This window comes from Spinacia oleracea, chromosome 2 (genome assembly GCF_020520425.1).
Source record: "Spinacia oleracea cultivar Varoflay chromosome 2, BTI_SOV_V1, whole genome shotgun sequence".
NCBI lineage: Eukaryota > Viridiplantae > Streptophyta > Magnoliopsida > Caryophyllales > Amaranthaceae > Spinacia > Spinacia oleracea.
The window spans coordinates 20,535,642-20,553,014 of NC_079488.1; positions in this window are offsets into that span (position 1 = coordinate 20,535,642).

Here is a 17,373-nt window from a genome sequence, read left to right on the forward strand (position 1 = left end):
TTGATGTAAAGGATATCCAAGCAAGTGTATATTTTGGCATGGCACCTTTTAACTCAATTTTTTAAGTTTGGAACTTAAGGCTCTTACTATGTTGGTTAGATTTTAAGTGAACTAAAATCCTTAATCATGCAACATAATCAAGCTTTTGATCTCATGCATTTTAAGACATATTTAAAACAATAAATAACTTAAAACATGCATAAGATAAATGTGATCTAGTATGGCCCGACTTCATCTTGAAGCTTTTACTTCAAAGTCCGTCTTGAAAATCTCCGTGGGAGGCACCATTTTCTTCAAATAGGATAAGCTATAACTAATTACAACTATTTGATGGTTCGCAGACCATATTTGAATTGAAAAATAACTTTGGTACTTTAGACCAATTACATTCAAATTAATGGTACGCAGACCATATTTTCTATCCTATTTGGGCCATACTAGTCACTTCATAACCTGCAAAACAGTACATATACAATATATACCATTCACCCATTCATTATCATGAATGGCCCACATAGCTGGTTAGTAAAACACATTATGCATCACGTAAACATTTGCAGCAATTAATCAAGGGCACCAATAATCTACCAATTATTCAGTCCTTATTAATTCTAATCAAGTTGTTTTAACCTTAAGGATTTGTAGACCTAATCAAGAGTTTATGACTAAAAAGCGCTCCCACTTAAACCAATAAATTTATATGCTTTACTAATTTTAAACATAAAAATGTATTTCTAGTCCAACCGGAAACATACAAATTTAATTAAAATTTAAAGCTCATATCAATTTATAATTGATTCCAAAAGTTTAATTTAATTTCAGTCGTATTTAAATTAATTCATGATTTTAATTTTAGTAAAATAATTAGAATAAATAAAATTTATTATAATTACAATATTCAAAATTAAAATCCAAGAAAATAATTTAAATTATTAATTTTAAAATTAATTAAAATTACGTGAACTGAAATTTTCAAATTAAACATTCAAAACGATCTTTAATCGTAACGCAAACACCCTACGCGTTGCACGCCCATGGGCCGCACGCACACAGCCATTGCTGGCCATGTGTGCGCAGCCCATGCGCTCGTCGCATAGCTGCTGCATCCCCATCGCAAGCCTCCGCACGCATTGGTGCTCGCTGCGCGCGCCAGCGCTCATCGCACGCGAGCTATCGCTCGCAGTGCGCGCGCGACATCGCTCGCTGGGCGCGCGACATCGCTCGCTGGGCGCGCGAGCCATCGCTCGCTGGGCGCGCGACATCGCTCGCTGGGCGGGCGACATCGCTCGTTGTGCGCGCGAGCAATGTTGGGCGCAGCGCTCGTGGCACGCGAGCTTGCGCTCGCTGCGCGCTCTTGTGCGAGGCAGCGCGCGTTGTGGCGCAGCTCGCTTGCTGCCCACACGCGACTGCCTTGGCTCGCCCTTCGCCCATGCCCATTCGTCCATTGCTCGTGGCACACGACACAAGGCAGGGCTGCTGCCTTGTGCTCGTGCACTACGCCCTTGCTCATTGCATTCGTGCCGCACGGGCGACGAGCTCCCTTGCTCGTCGTCGCATGCCCGCATTATACAACACCCCTTAAGGGTAACACGAAGCGTCCATTGCTTCGTGCGTGCAAGTTTTATGAATGAATCGCATAAAATTTAAAATTTATATTTAAAATTAATGACAAATTAATAAATAATATTAATTTCATAATTTTAGGGCGAAAAATCGAAAATTTATTATCCAATTGATTTCCGATTGTTATGGATTCAAGTCTAGGTCATAAAAATTTAAAATTTATCATAAATTTACAATTTTTATGGTGGTTTTTAATCATAGGTTTCTAATTAAATTACAATTAATTATGAAAATCAAATTAATTCTAAATTATTCTAATTTTCAACAAATTAATCATAATTACAAATTAGATTGCATAATTAACAAGACTAGGCATTCAAACTTGTTAAACATATGCAGTAGGTCAATCAAAAAATCAAGATTTATCAACAAGAATCGCAAATATTTAATTTAACATCTTAAATTTACGAAATTTTGCATTCGAAAAACTAAAACCTTCGAAAAGTCATAGTTAGGCTTCGAATTTGAGAATTCTGGGTTCGGCAGAAAAATATTATTTTTGTCAAAATTTTAGAATGCCTTTTACATGCGGAATTGACACAAAAATCACTCAATTCGGATGAGTAACGAAGAAACTGCCGAAAAACTGCGTACGTATAATTAAATAAACGCAATTTGCAATTAATTAACAATTACGAAAATTAATCACCCCTTTTAATTCTTGCAAATTTGTAATATTTAACCATGTTCATGCAATTTAGATTATGAAAATAATAAGGGACTCGTGATACCACTGTTAGGTTATGATACATATGACATTACATAGATCATGCGGAAACAACCATTAACCCAGGACAACATATTATTTACACATAATCATATAGCATAATTTAGATGCATACTCTTTGTTGCGTGCCCTCCCTAGCTGCGCGCGAACCGAACAAGAACAAGTCTTTAGGACTCCAAGTGTCGTCCCTCCGTAGATAGTCCACAGCACGTCCGGATCCGCCTTAAGATTGACCAACTAGAATCGCCCTTAAGGTACTAGAAAATTTCGGCACTTTTATGAGCAAGATGTGTGTTTTAATTTTCTCTCAAAAAACTCACTTTTGAATACTTGAAAACTTATTATAAATTGTGAGCCCTAGCCTCATATTTATAGGGGTATGGAAAGGGAATCGAAATCCTATTCAGATACAAATTAATTAAACCTAGAATCCTACAAGAACTCTAATTTAATTAATTTATCAAATAGAATTAGGAATTTAATCATTAACCGAACTCTGCATGTTTTAGGAAACGTGCACGAACACAAACACTTGCACACACACGCACGGCAGCCACGATGGGCCCCCATGCGTGCGCGCGAGCAGCAGCCCACGCAGCGCCGGCGCGCGCTGCGCGCTGCGCGTGCTGTGCGCGCTGTGCGCGCTGCGCAGCCTGCTGGGCCTGGCCTTGCGCTGGGCCTGGCGTGGCTGTTTGTGCGGCGCGCTTGGCTTGCTGGGCGATGGCCTGGCTTCGTGCTGGGCCTCGTCCGGCAGGCCTCGTCCGATGCTTATTCGTACGATGCGCTTCCGATTAAATTTTCTGATTCCGGAATTCATTTCCGATACGAACAATATTTAACATTTCCGATTCCGGAATTAATTTCCGTTTCGAACAAATGTTTAATATTTCCGTTTCCGGAATTATTTTCCGATTCCGGTAATATTTCCGATTCTGACAATATTTCCGTTTCCGGCAATATTTCCGATTCTGGCAATATTTCCATTTCCGATAATATTTTCCGATACGTACCATGTTTCCGTTTCCGGCAACATCTACGACTTGGATAATATTTATATTTCCGATACGATCCATATTTCCGTTTCCGGCAATATCATCGTTTCCGGAGTATTCATTTCTTGCCTGTGACGATCTTAGCTCCCACTGAAACCAAGATCCGTCGGTTCCGAATATTCATAGATGGAGTATTTAATGCCATTAAATACTTGATCCGTTTACGTACTATTTGTGTGACCCTACGGGTTCAGTCAAGAGTAAGCTGTAGATTAATATCATTAATTCCACTTGAACTGAAGCGGCCTCTAGCTAGGCATTCAGCTCACTTGATCTCACTGAATTATTAACTTGTTAATTAATACTGAACCGCATTTATTAGACTTATCATAGAATGCATACTTGGACCAAGGGCATTATTTCCTTCACGTACCTCTCTTGGCAAGAAATGACCATCAAGCATGAGTGCTTGGGGGCTCGAAAGAAAATACATACTCCAATGAAGAGTGTGCAAAGTTAAAGTCATATTCCTGGACTACGCTATACACAGTCCCATGTTTGGATAATCTCAAAAGAAAAAAACGGATTTCGACCTCAGAGTAAAGGTCGCCGTTGATACTTGTACATGGTCCTCTGATCAAGGACCAAGTGGTGGCAAAAAAAAAAATCGAGCCGTAAAGACTAGCTCAAAACCACAAAAGAAGACGACCACAAGACAAAGGTCCGTCTAAGCCCGTTGTCAACCCACCAACAGGTTGCAATCACAAAGCCTTCTTTTAGGGCAAAATGAAAAGAAAGTACGGACTTCAAAATAGGCTCACCATCCTCAGCTGGCGGGGTCTTCGTTACTAACCACGCGGGTCCTCAGTTTTCGAAAAAATAAAATCTTCAAAAACAAAATAAAACAGGTCGCCTTCTTCAACCGGCGGGGTCTACGTCAAAAACCGCGTAGGTCCTTATTTTCAAAAAAAAAACAACAAAACACACAAACAAATTTCAAAATAGATTCGTCCACTTCTATCGGACGGGGTGTCCATCCTTAGCGGACAGGTTCGCCATCTTTAGCCGTCGGGGTCTACGTCACAAACCGTGTAGGTCCTTATTTTCAAATTTTAAAACAGATTCGTCCACTACTATCGGACGGGGTGTCTACCCTCAGTGGACAGGCTCGCCATCTTTAGCCGGCAGGGTCTGCGCCACTAACCGCGCAGGTCCTTAGTCGCCGTAGCGATAACTTTTTTCGGTTTTCCCTTTTTCCAAAAAATTAAAGGATTGGTTTTCCGTTTTTCCAAAAAAGAACGATGTGCTGGATTTTCCTTCGTTTTACGTCCCATAAAAACAAGGGGGTTTTCTCGTTTAGCTAACCCTGAAAATGAGAATCTTTAAAAAAACATTTTTACCTCGTGATTGGGCTTGGCCAGGCCCAATTACACTTTATAGCTTTGATTTCGAAAACATCTGTAGCTACTCCCAATGACAAAGTGAGGGAGTTTCTACGCCTCTGTAGCTACTCCCAATGAGAAAGTGAGGAAGTTTCTACGCCTCTTTAGATACTTCCAATGACAAAGCAAGGGAGTTTCTATACTATCCATTGACAAATCCCAATGACACGTGAGGGGTATGTCGACACTTCAAGTGATGACCCTTAAGTCAAATGTTATCACTCGGGGACTCTCGCAAAACAAGTCACATACACCATGGCTTGTGTGACGCACTCCGTCTAGTACTTTGACCATCGTCTCATCCCGAGACTCAGCCAAAGTGGGGGCTAACTGTAGACACCTACTTTTGTCCCCATTCCCGAAAGGGAAGGTTCGATGATGAGAACATAAAATCTCCACTTGGCAACGCCTCTCCTATAAAATAACGAATCTCGATCACCCATTTCATTTCACCCGAAACCTGCTATTTATAGAAACCTGCTATTTATGGAAACCTGTTAAAAATGGTAACTGCCGTAATGGGTAGTTGTTAAAAGTGGCAAGTCATAAAAGATAGAAACCTGTCAGAATTAGGTGTTACACTCCAACATAAATCCTAAATGAGATAGAAATTGCAAGAGGAATCCTATTCCTAATATGATTCGAAAATAAGAGTTACGTATTAATTAAAATCCTAACGAACCTAGAGTTCGTAACGAGCCCAGACGCATTCCGTCATAAAGTTAATATGCGCTAAAAGACTCGGATAAGTCTCAAAGACTCCGTATTCCACGAGTCCAAATCTGACAAGGAAATACGGCCCAGACCCTATTTTCAACGCCTGGCTCTGGGCGCCGAAATCTTCGGCGCCCAGCCCTGGGCGCTGAAAATATCTGGGTACGTGTTCTCTCCTAATTCTTCTTGGATTAGAGCCCTACAATTCTATCTTTCCACGAACTCTTTTCTATAAATATAGCCCCAAATTCGACGTGAAAGAACACACAATTCATATTCTGAGTATTGACTCCAACCCCTAAGCCAAAGCCTCACGCTGCGGAATTGATCCCGCGTTCTGTCGCAATCGATCCAAAAATCGAACAGGACGTATCCTGTCCCTTGTAGCTGAAGAATTAAGCCTGGAAACTTGAGATTCGTTAAATAAAAGGAGAAATAGCAAAGCCAAAGTGGTTAGTTTTCTGAGAACCGTGACGCACCTCTCAAGGGTGTGTCGTAATGTGTCCCTCCGCATGATTTAATTTTTTTCCTCGCCCTTTTATAAATTATTAAACTATTACATCTGATTGTTCTATCACGCCTAATAAAGATAATGTTTTGGGAAATTGAACTATCATGCTAGGTCCCTTAAAACAATGTAAATCAGATAATCGCGATCGATCTAGTATTATGTGTTGCATATTGTTAAAATCAATTCAGATTAGTTTAATAGTTAACGCATGTCCCTTCAATTATTTATGCTGAGCTAGTAAGGATATCCTGCCTCTGGAGTTATCGAAGAGCGAGTACTCCTCTCGGTAGTTACAGTCCCCCGAACCCTCAATCTCTACCTTGCGGGTGTATGTTGAGAGATCCCCACACCAGGGATCACAAGGGAACTTATGGCCGTCGTGGTCAAACATAATTGCACTCCCTTTATGTCACGATAACCGGGTTTTGTCAGTTTTTCTCATTGTCGTTAAAAACTGAATGGCGACTCCTATATTACTAGTCAATTGGGTGTAAACTCACAGGAAATCCAATTACACTTGATTTGACAAAAAGAAACGTCACACCCACGAGGGACGAGGTCACGCATTAGCCTCGTACTTTTTCGACCCCCTCACAGATACGTACCATGTTTCCGTTTCCGGCAACATCTACGACTTGGATAATATTTATATTTCCGATACGATCCATATTTCTGTTTCCGGCAATATAATCGTTTTCGGAGTATTCATAATTTTCCTTTTGACGATTTCAGCTCCCACTAGAACCGAGATCCGTCGATTCCGAATATCCATAAATGGAGTATTTAATTCATTTAAATATTTGATCCGTTCACATACTATTTGTGTGACCCTACGGGTTCAGTCAAGAGTAAGCTGTGGATTAATATTATTAATTCCACTTGAACTGAAGCGGCCTTTAGCTAGGCATACAGTTCACTTGATCTCATTGAATTATTAACTTGTATAATTAATTAATACTGAACCGCATTTATTAGACTTAGCATTGAATGCATACTGGGACCAAGGGCATTATTTCCTTCAGTATATTTATGTTTTCCAAACTAATTCCCGAAAAGCTATTAAATGAATTTCCGATTCGTTTAATCCGATGATCTGTTACATGTCATTGGTGTGACCTTATAGGTTCGGTCAAGAGTAAGTTGTGAGACTAATATAGAATAGAACTCACTGATCGGAAGCGTTGCTCTAGCTAGTTGTTCCGATCACTTGATCATACTGAATTAATTGTTCGCAATTTATCTGAACCTTGGTATTAGACTTAGGCCCTGTTTAGTTCACCTTATTTCTTCTGATCTGATCTGATCTGATCTGATCTGATCTGGTCTGATCTGATCTGAACTTATTTTTTCTGATCTGATCTGATCTGAACTTATTTTTTCTGATCTGATCTGATCTGATCTGGTCTGGTCTGATCTGATCTGATCTTATTTTTTCTGATCTGATCTAATATGATCTGGTCTGGTCTGATCTGATCTGATCTGATTCTTCTGAATTAAGTTTAAACAAAAATCTACATTTATTAATATTAAACGACTTACGTGTAAAATAAATGTTACACAAATTTATAATATTGTTATTATTTACTTGACTTTGCTCATGGTTTAACTATTCCTTATATTAGATAGACCTATACATGATCTAGATAGATCGGTTATGATCTAGACATATAAGTTCTGATCTGGATATGATATGTACAGATCGGTTCTTATCTATACATGATTTGTACATATAAGTTATGAACTGGACATGATCAGTTCTAATCTGGACATGATCTGTACAGATTAGTTCTGATCTGTACATGATATGTACAGTTTAGTTATGATCTTGACATGATCTGTACAAATCAGTTCTGATCTGGACATGATATGTATAGTTCAGTTCTGATCTAGACATGATTTGTATAGATCAGTTCTGATCTAGACATGATCTGTATAGTTCTGATCTGGACATGATCTGTATAGATCAGTTCTGACCCGGACATGATATGTACAGATCAGTTCTGATCTGGTCATGACCTGTACAGATCAGTTTTGATCTGGTCATGATCTGTACAGATTAGTTCTGATCTGGTCATGATCTGTACAGATCAGTTCTGATCGGGTCATGATCTGTACAAACTAGTTCTGATCTAAACATAATCTGTATAGAGTCGATATCCAGACAAGTTATAATTTGGACATATCGATTTTGATCTGGACATGATCTGTACAAATCGGTTTTGATCTGAACATATTGGTTCTGTAAGGATCGGTTCTGATGTAGATAAGATCTTTGCAGATTTGAACATGATCTGGACATGATCTGTACAGATCAGTTATGATCTGGATATTATCTGATCCTATCAGTTCTAGTCTGGATATATAATGGTTTTGATCTATAAAAATCAGTTCTGATATGGACATGACCTGATCATATCGTTTCTAACCTGGACTTAATGGTTTTAATTTGGACATGATCAATTTGAATGTTTTGTTAATGTTTTTTTATGCCTTAAATGATAGATTTTAATTGCACCGACAACAACATTATTTTTTATTAAAGCAATAATAGTAATAAAATATTAAATATAATAACAATGATCTAAACATATACCAAAAATAATAATAATAATAATAATAATAATAATAATAATAATCTCCTGCGTTAATTCTCTCAAGTTAGGCAATTAGGGCACGATTATGTGCGGTTAGCGTATCTTCACCGTCGTTAATCCGGTGGGCTATGGCGTCAGCGTCGGCGGTCCAGGGCGGTTCAGTTCCCAGGCGGCGTTTCCAAGAGTCTACGGGTTCAGGCGGGTGTTAGTCGGCGGTTGTCAAGCAGTTTTTCTCTGGTGTCACCAGGGGTTTGTGGCAGCAGGTGTCGACGCAAGCGAGAGTTTGTGACGGTTGTATTCCGGCGGCGGGTCTAGCCACGGTTCAGCGGGTTCGGCGGTTTAAACGTGGTGTTTTCAGGCGGTTTCATAGGCGGCTATAATTGCGTTTCGCGGTGGTTTCTGGTCCATTTTTCGACGGCAGTTTCAGGCAGCAGGGGGTTCTGTTTTCTCGTCAGTCAACAGGGGGTCAGTTTTGGGTTATTCGTGGGGATTCAGGCGGGATTCTTCCGCAATTTTGGGTCAGTTTCGGGACGGTTTGAAGCATGTTTATTGGGCAGTTTGCGATCAGTTTCCGGCGACGTTGTGCGCTTGGTTTTTTTGTGTTTGTTGCGGGTGTTTCCGGCATTGTTCGGGAGTGGCTTCTGCAGGCTAAGTCCGTTACTGGTGGCTTGGTGTCAAGGTGGTGCATACAATTAAGGGCGTGGTGGAATTAAGGGTGTGGTGTTGTTGTGTTGCGGGTGCATGCTGGAAGTAAGGGCGTTGTGTTGTTGTGTTGCAGGTGCATGCTTGGTGTCAAGGGAGTGGAATTAAGGGCGTGGTTTTTTGTTATAGTTTGGGTTTGCTGTGTTCGTTGGTGTGGGTGTGTAAGTGTGCTTGGCAGTGGGTACGTTGGTGTTACTTTTTGCTTGAAGTGCTTTGATATGCCGGCTTCCGTGGAGAAGTTTCATTGCCCTTTTGTGGGTCTCAGCGGGTGCCAGGATGGAGGTGGGCGTGGTTTGGTGAGGAGTTCTCTAATCACTCACTTACGGGATCGTCATTGTTGCACTGGTGTGCGAGATGTAACCCGTCATTCCCTTACTACCAATTTGCAGGTTTTTACTACGGCTGAGGTGACCTTTCGTCGTATGGGAATTTGGCTATGTGGAGATTGTTTCAAGACGCATACTCATCGTATTAGGTGTCGACATGGAAGTGGTTCTAGTTCGGTTTTTGTGGACCCACCTGATTCTGGGGATGGTACTATTCGTTTTACTCTCTACGGTATTCAAAAACCACAAGCTCCTGCTTCCGAGCTGTCTACTTCTGATGCGCCTCGAGAACATCATTTTTCTTTTGATGTTGCTCTTCTAAACACTTTATGGTCTAAGCGGTTGCGTTCTGTGAAATCCATCCCTCCCAAATGTCGTTTGGTTTTTTCGCGAGTTCTGAAAGGGGCGCTTGATAAGGTGATTTGCAGACCAGATGACATCGCTTATTGGGTTCAGTTGCTCGTGTTACCTCTTTGTGTCCTCAAGACTTTTTCTCCACGAAGTAATCGTGAGTGTTCCTCCGGTGTTAGGCGGCGACAACAGGAAGAGAGTATCACCTCTGATATTCGTTCTTGGGGTGTGCCTGGTGGTTCTGAGCAACTTGTCATAGACACATTGGCTAGCGTGTCTCCCCCTCTATTGGATGTTGACGAAGACCATGATTTGGCGGAGCGTAATATTAAGCAATGCAAGAGAAAGATTTCTGACGGTCACTACACTGCTGCCGTTAGGGTTCTTTCATCCTCAAGTCTTGCCCCTTACAATGATGCTACTCTTGCAGATTTGCAAGCAAGCACCCTTCCGTTCCGGTCCCTACCTTACCGGATATCCCTGTTGATCATCACCTTACTACTTCCTCCGTTTTTGTTTTGGAGCAGATTAGGGGGTTTCCGCGTGGTACTTCGTGCGGTAGAGATGGCTTGCGTGCTCAACACCTTTTGGATTGCTTGGGTGGTGCTGCTGTAGCTGTTTCTGATGAGTTGGTGGATGCTATCACTCATGTAGTCAATCTCTTTCTTGCTGGAAAGTGTCATGCTGAGCTTGGAGGATACATTGCTAGTGCTCCTCTTACGCCACTTGTTAAGTCTGGTGGGGGTATTCGTCCTATTTCCGTGGGCACTATTTGGAGGCGCCTTGTTTCTAAGGTCGGGGCTGCTTTGATTGGTCCGCGTTTAGGAAACTACTTTGGAGGTCTTCAGTTTGGAGTTGGGGTTCCAGCAGGTGGTGAGGCCATTCTCCATGCTGTCAATCGGTTGGTTAAGGCTCGTAGGGCCGATGTTGGCCTATCTATGTTATTGGTGGATTTTCAGAATGCGTTCAATTTAGTTGATCAATCGGCTTTGTTGCGTGAGGTTCGGCTCCATTGTCCTGCTCTTTCGCGTTGGATTGAATTCTGCTACTCTTCTCCAGCGCGGCTGTATTATGGGGAGCATACCTTGTGGTCTTGTCAGGGTGTGCAGCAAGGGGATCCTCTCGGCCCTTTGCTTTTTTCTCTGGTTCTACATCCATTGGTGTGTCGAATCAGAGACTCATTTGATCTGTCTCTTCTGGCTTGGTACTTGGACGATGGCACTATCGTTGGTGACACTTTGGTGGTTGGACAGGTCTTGGAGTTGATTTTGGAGGAGGGTCCTCGTTTAGGTCTCCATGTTAATGTTGAGAAGACGGAGGTTTTCTGGCCTTCGGAGGACCCACGCAGTCGTCTAGAGGGTGTCTTTCCTGCGGATATTGCTCGTCCTGCGCTGGTGTTAAGTTTCTTGGTGGCCCAGTCAGTACGGATTCCTCTTTTTGTAAGGAGTTGGTTTCGCAGCGTGTGTCGAAGACTGTTGTGTTGATGGATGTTGTAGCCAAGCTTAATGATCCCTAGTGTGAGTTGTTGCTTCTTCGTGCGTGTACTGGAGTTTCTAAACTCTACTTTGCTATGCGCACTTGTCCGCCTCATCTTTTCGAAGCGGCTCAATTATCTTTTGATGTGGCTCTGTGGGCTTCTTTAGAGCGCATCGTGACTGCTTCGGGACCTAGGTTCGGTGACTGGCAATGGCGCCTTGCCACCTTGCCTTATTCTTATGGAGGATTGGGTGTTTATTCAGCTGGTGATGTTCGGCATTATGCTTTTCTTGCATCCCGTTTGCAGTCTTCTGGTTTGCAGGATTCGCTTCTTCGGCTTTCAGGTATTGTTGGTCCGGGACCGGCCTTTGATGATGCTCTTGGTCTTTTCAATAGGACCGTGGAGACCGACCTTATGCGTAGCCCTAGTGAGATCGCTGCCCCCACACTCATGAAGAAATTGGCAGACATATATTTCACGAAGGTTACTGCTGATGCGGAATCCGCCTACTCCTTATCTTCACGTCTTGTTGCCCTATGGAAATCACAGCAGGGGGATCACTCCTCAGCTTGGTTGCGGGCAGTCCCCATCTCGGGTTTAGGCCAGACTATGAACGGTAAGACTTATCGTACGGTTCTTTGCTATCGGTTGGGTATTCCGTTGTTCTCTGATTCGACGTCGTGTTCTGCTTGCTCTCGGGTTTTCGACGGGGACATTTATGGGGATCATGCCGTGTCTTGTGCTGGGATTGTGGGTATCAAACATCGACATAATGTTGTTCGTGATACCCTTTTGGATATTTGCTATCGGTCGGGGATTTCTGCTCGCAAGGAGGTTGATGTTGGGTTGACTAGTGAGAGTGATGGAGCTCTTCGTCCTGCAGATATATTGCTTTACTCATGGGATGGCGGTCTGGATGTGTGTGTTGACTTGACTGGGTCTTCCCCTATGACGCAATCTGGGTTGTCAGGCTTCGTTCCGGGTCGGGTTGTGGCGGTTGCAGCGCAGCGGAAGCAGGATAAGTATGCGGCACGTTGTAGGGCTTTGGGTTACGGTTTCTTTCCTTTTTCCTTCTTCTTTTGGGGAATTAGAGAAAGGGGCTGTTTCTTTGCTGAAGCGGGTTCAGACGTACTCCAGGGCTCAGGACATTGGGGCTCGGGCAGCTGCCCACATTTTCAGCAAGATCGGGTTCGTCATAGCTAGAGGAGTGGGGGCCCAGATTGTATCTCGGCTCCCCTCCAACTTCTTGTAGTTCACTTCATCTTTGTAGCTTGTTAAGCTTGTAACGTTTTGGTGTTTTCCAATAATCTGGTCTGGTATGATCTGATCTGATCTGGTCTGATCTGGTCTGATCTGAACTTATTTTTTCTGATCTGATCTGATCTGAACTTAATTTTTCTGATCTGATCTGGTCTGATCTGATCTGATTAGATCTGAAATAAGTAATAAGGTCCTAAAATAAGGTGAACTAAACAGGGCCTTAATGCACCTTGGGTGAAGGACACATTTCCTTCAGTCTCACACTTGTCATTCAGACAAGTGTGCATTCACATTCCTTTGTCGCTTAGTGTTACTTGCTGAACATAAGGTAAGATCCAAGCCATCCTTATTAGGTCCAGAAGAGTTTCTCGAATTACAGAGCTCAACTTTTAAACTTTTACAGAAGGTTAAGCCTTAACTATTCTGAGCACGGCCATGCATTTTTATAGTATCTAACTCTCTGAGAGGCCTTGTTACACAACAACACCATATCCTATCAAAAATAGGAGGACAATCCATTCTTGAAATCTATGAACACTCACTTTGATTCATAGTACGCCCAATAACTGCTTTTATAGCCTCCTTTTACGGTGCGACGTTTAGCTAGCATAATCTCAACTAATTCTCAAACGAGCAGACATAATCTCTCATGTTCTGAGGAATGGTTCTAATCACCATTAATGAGAACTACTTATGACATGACTTTAATCTCTTAAAGTGTTCTCATGGTCAATCCGATACAAGATCCAATAAGTATCTATGCAAAAGATTCTGACATCCAGTCAATCTTGTTCAAGAAACAGAACCAAAAATCTACTTGCAATCTAATCTTCATTAGTCATTGGTCGTCCACCTTTCAATGACCTGGATTAGGGATCCTTTGTGACTTCAACATTCAAGTTCACTTATGGGTGTTTCTTTGTCGAAGAATCCATCTTGACATCCCATTTGAATGTTTTGAATCGCATGGACTTATCATTTAATACTAAACCAAAATTAAATTAATATGAAATAATAAATTTCATAAATGATAAATGTTTAAACCAAATGTTTACCAATTTGTAGGCCTCTAACCCAAAATCAAGCATTTAATGTTTTACAGATATATAGCCTTTCACCCAATACTTAAAAAATTCATGGAATTCAAACTTGACTCCATTTCTGCATGTGAATGTTGTGTCTCATTCAATGCAGAGGTTTAGTTTATCATACTTCGCTATTCTTAGCATCCTTTCTATCGAAAGCCTTTCGATGTAAGATGAAAAGATCTTTGAATATGTTTATAGAATGATCTAGTCTTTTATTGCTGTTAGAATCATTCTCATATTCAAAATAGAAAATTATCCAGATAGCAGACTTGTGATCAACCTGAGTTCATTGAAGAACTCCCACTAAAAAAAATTCCCTTTCATTGCTTCTTATACAACAATGAATTCATTTCAATTATGTAGAATTTCAAATGATGCCATTCTTTTGGAATACTCCAACCAGTTCACAGAGATGTGGGAGATACATCTTTCAACTGGGAACTTGGAAACTAATCATTGATTCAGTTTCCCATGCATAACATATGTTTTAGAACCTATGTTACCACCTTTTAATCACGACGCCTAATTGCCCGTGTATGGTTCATATTCACTTCCTCTTATCAAGTGCTCATCCTACATATCCAGATGTACTGGATGTTCTTGATATTATTCTAGTGATCTTTGATCTAGATCAATAGAGATTGGTATAAACTCGTCACGATCCAATGTTCACGAGTTATCTTGGCGATCTATATATCACATCATACATGATTGATTGTAATTCAAAAACCATTCGCATTTTAATATCCATCCATGTGACTTTTAGCTTTATTCTGTTTCAAGAGATACTAAATCTTGCTAAAATCTTGGCATTTCCATGTGATATAAGGTGAAGGCACCTCTTCAAAGTCCTTCGTGTTTAAGTTTAGTGATAACAGCCTTGTTTTATACTTTAGTTAAAGCATTCATTACTTAGACTTACTCATATGGGTTGAGAGTCTCTTTTGAGTCTCTCCATTGTATTTGATTTAGTAATTACTTTTACAGAATCCAAACAACGCTTTAGATCCTATCCAATAGATCTTTAACCCAGTATGTTCTAAGTTTCGCCATGGTTCTAATATTGACAAATACTTTCAAATCTAACCATTTAGAATTTGAATGTCATTTTCAACATAGAGATATGTATCTCATATATATAGAACCAACAAATTTGACTTAGCTCCCACTAAAATCCTCATCTACTAGATGATCCATATTTTCATAAAGCCATGCTTGCTCAATAGCCTTGAAAAATATGTTCCAATTCCCACTTGCATGCTTTAATCTACGAATAGATTTCTTAAGCTTGCTCTTTTATCTAGCATCCAAAACTTTTACATTGTGTGATGTACACAATTCCTTTCTATAAGTCCAATTGAGGTATTTCGTTTTTCAATTGCCATAATTCCATATGCAATCATTGCTAGATTTATCCAAAATAGTTCAAGCATTCCGACTTGGTGAAAAAGATTTCAACATTATCAACGCCGTGAAGTTGTTTATAATCTTTAACCACCAATCTAGCTTTTCTTTTGTATATGTATACAATATCATCTTTGTATGTTTTGAAAACATGTTTGCAACCAATGGGAGTGAACCCTTTATGCAAATCAACGTTCTATGTTTAGAAAACATGTTTGCAACGAAATGGGAGTGAACCCTTTATGCAAATCAACAAAATCATAGATTTGATTCTTTAAGATAAAGATATTTCGGATAAAATGGCCTCAAACCATTTTGTATGGCCTCGAACCATACTTATGTTTCTGATGGCCTCAAACCATACTTGTGTTTCTGATGGCTTCAAACCATACTTGGGAATTTTAATTCGTCGTAGCTAACCTGTAAGTCGTATGTTCTTGAAGCACTTTCCAAAGTCTTCATAGTTTCATTTTCTATGTATCTATCTTGGTTGAATTCTATTCGTTATACGATTTACCTAGGTATTGAACATCAAACATTAGTGTCTATAAAGACATTACTCAAGTCCTTTGAGTATTAGGATTCTCTTGAAGCACTTCTACAGTCTTCCTGAAGCTCTTCCAAAGGCTTCTAAGTACGGAGCTTTTCCAAAGACTCCTAAGTATCCTACTTTGTTTGTTGCTTGACTCAAAGTTCTTTTGAGGTCACTTCGAGGTCATTTTTCTCCCACTTGCCTTTTTGGAAATATGATGGTTTCCTAAAAGACATTATCTAGAGCAACAACCATATGTTCTCAGATTTATGGTAGAATCTATACCTTTGTTTCTATGAGTCGCTCATTAAGAAACATGTATCTATTGTTGAGTTTGTTTGATGTAAACACTAACTCCCACTTGGTTTGACAACCCTAGATATATATGTACTAAAAAGATGTACTGAACCGAAGTTCAATCCTTATGACATCTTATCCTTAGCTTTGACAACTTTGTTTAGTGTGATAGTCACTTGAGAGTATCATTTAGAAACTATGTAGGAAAATAGTTGTGATTATCTTTAATCGAATAGATTCCGATTTCTCCATTTGGACATACCATATTCTTATGGAGCTTCGATTGTTATAATGCCATATAAACAATCTAGATAATCTTTCTTGGCTCATGCAAACATCACCTTGACTCATCCTAGATGTTCCAAAATTCTTGCCAAGTTGATTTTATACTCTTTTCTGAATCGCGTTGAAGCATTTCACATATTTCACGTTGAGTAAATATAGCCATATTTCTCAAACTCTTGTGAAATAGGTAAGTCATAAAATCCATCTTTGGCCCATGAACATAATTGTCTAGACTCTTCTAACAAATGTCCATTTCGATGTCATGTTCAACAAGCAAGACCCACGTGTCTTAAATTAACCAACTTTCAGAAATCCATGCCATGGAATCTTAGAATGTTTTCTTGTTGATATGGTCGTATGACATTCCCAAATATATGTGGAACACAAATCAAAATGTTTGATTTGAACCTTCTGAAGTTTGAGTGTGAAGAGATTCGTTTGTTTATTAATCAATCATATGACTCAACCCTTAAATGACCATTTCATTCAAATAAACACTGAACGAATGTTTTTGTTTACTTTGAATGTGAGTCTTTCCGTTATCCAAACAGAAATTGATTATGATGATTAATGGAACATAATACCATTAAGTTCCAGCCTTTAGAAGGACTTTAAAACAAACATGATGACCCTACAATTAATGTAGCACAACTTTGCTTCATTTCCCATTTGTAGGTCAATAACCAGACTTAGCTCCCGAAATTTTGAGTTCTTAACAAGAGTTAGAACCTCAAGCGGTAATCTAATACCATAGGAGTTTATTTGCTAAGTCGTTTCTCTTTAACACAAACTTTTAGGTAGAAATTGAATCTTGAATTCATTTCTTTTGTTCCCCTTTCCTATTCTTTCTAGCACGTTTTCTTATAGTCCTAAAGATTTTACTCTTTGCTTGATCTTCTTACTTTGTTATGCTTACAAAGTCCCTTTATTTTATTCACTTTGAATGACCGCATCCAATGAGTCTATTTCATTATCGAATCAAAAGAAAATTGGTTGTTAACCATTGGTTATATACATGAGTCTTTAACTCAATACTTCATTATTCCAA